Source organism: Megascapheus bottae, chromosome X (assembly GCF_031878675.1).
Source record: "Megascapheus bottae isolate mThoBot1 chromosome X, mThoBot2.hap1, whole genome shotgun sequence".
Lineage (NCBI taxonomy): Eukaryota > Metazoa > Chordata > Mammalia > Rodentia > Geomyidae > Megascapheus > Megascapheus bottae.
The window spans coordinates 38,690,742-38,692,564 of NC_143547.1; positions in this window are offsets into that span (position 1 = coordinate 38,690,742).

The window sequence follows — 1,823 nt, forward strand, 5'->3', positions numbered from 1 at the left end:
TTGTGTTTTCACCTAAATTTCCCAGGCCACCCTTAGAAAGTAATTTATTAATTTGTTAATTTTCATACTGGGGACAAATTTAGATGTCTCCTCATATTGGTAATTTCCTATGTTTTGTTATCCATCAGTTAAATGTTTTATTCTTAATGCTAAAATTTCAATTCTGGTAGGAAGTGAAAGTGGAAGGTATATGTGAAGGAGACATGTAACCTAAAGCACTTATCAGGATTAGGGAGAGGATGACAGGTTGGCAGTGATATATGGAGGAGGTGTGCAAATGGGCACTGGCAAGAATGAAAGAAAGCTAAAATATTCTTGAATAAAGTAGTCCTATGTTCATTGAGGCAGCCAGTTAGTGAGCCTCAGTTACTGAATGCCAGAGCTGGTGAGACAGCACTAAGCCTACCACTCTCAGTGGACCTGCTCTCCTTCCTTACCTCTTATCTTTATTCCTCCAATTGTGTTTTGCCACACAAGGCCCTTTGTGGGCATTGCATAGAGAGGAAGAAGCCTATAAGGATGGCATGTTGGACACAAAGTGCCAAATCAGCAGTGGAGAAAACATGGGCTTGGCTGTTTAGTCAGGACCAGTCCACAAGGTAGACATCACAGGAACTAGATTTGGTGTACAAGACAAATCCTTATAAAAATCCAGCCACTGTTGCCTGTGCAGGAATCTGTATATATGTGTTGGGTTGTGCATGTGGGTGTGCAGGAGTGACAGAGTTTTGAGTGTGTGTGTGTGTGTGTGTGTGTGTGTGTGTGTGTGTGCATATGACTCTTTATCTCATGGCTCCAGGACTGGCAAAAAAATTTAAAAAAGAAAGTTTTGACTGAGCCTTTATTAAGAAAATTTCAACCTGTACCAAGGAGCCCAAGTGTGTCTCCTATTTCTTCCTGTAAAAGTTTTATGGTATCTACTTTTACCTGAAGGTCTTTGATCCATTTGGGGTTGATGCTGGTGCAGGGTGACAAATAAGGATCCAACTTTAGTTTTCTACAGTATGTTAGCCAATTCTGCTAGCCCCATTTGTTACAGAGGCTGACTTTCTTCCAGTTACTTTTTTTTTGCTCCCTTATCAAAGCTTAAGTACAAATAGGTCTGCGGGTTCATTTCTAGGTCTTCAGTTCTATTCCATTGGTCCTTGGGCCTATTCTTGTGCCAGTAACAAGCTGGGTTTATTTGTTTGGTTTTTTGCCAGTCCTGGGTCTTGAGCTCAGGGCCTGAGCACTGTCCTTGGGCTTTCTCAAGGCTAGAACTCTACCACTTGAGCCACATTTCCACTTCTGGCATTTTTCTATGTATGTGGTACCGAGGAAACGAACCTGGGTCTTCATGCATGCTAGGCAAGAACTCTACCACTGGGCCAAACTCCTGGCCCACCAAGCTGTTTTTTATTACTATAGTTTTGTAGTAGAGTTTGAAGTTTGGTATTGATATTCCTCCAGCACTGTTCTTTCTGCTAAGGATTGTTTTTGCTGTGCGGGGTCTTTTATTATTTCATATAAATTTTTGGATTGAATTGCTTCCTCTATTTTGTTTAGGAATGATGTTGAGTTACTGATGGGTATTTTATTGAATTTTTAGATAGTCTTTAACAGTCTTATCATTTTCATGATGTTAATCCTTCTAACCCAGGAGCATGGGAGGTATTTCCACTTCCTTAGTTCTACTTTAATTTCCTTCTTCAAGTTTTTAAAGTTTTTTTTTTCCTGATTGCAGCCTCCCTCTTTCATTGTTGGCATACAGGAAAACCATTGATTTTTGATGGTTAATTTTATACTGTTACTTTGCCAAAGTTTTGTATTAGCTCAAGTAACAT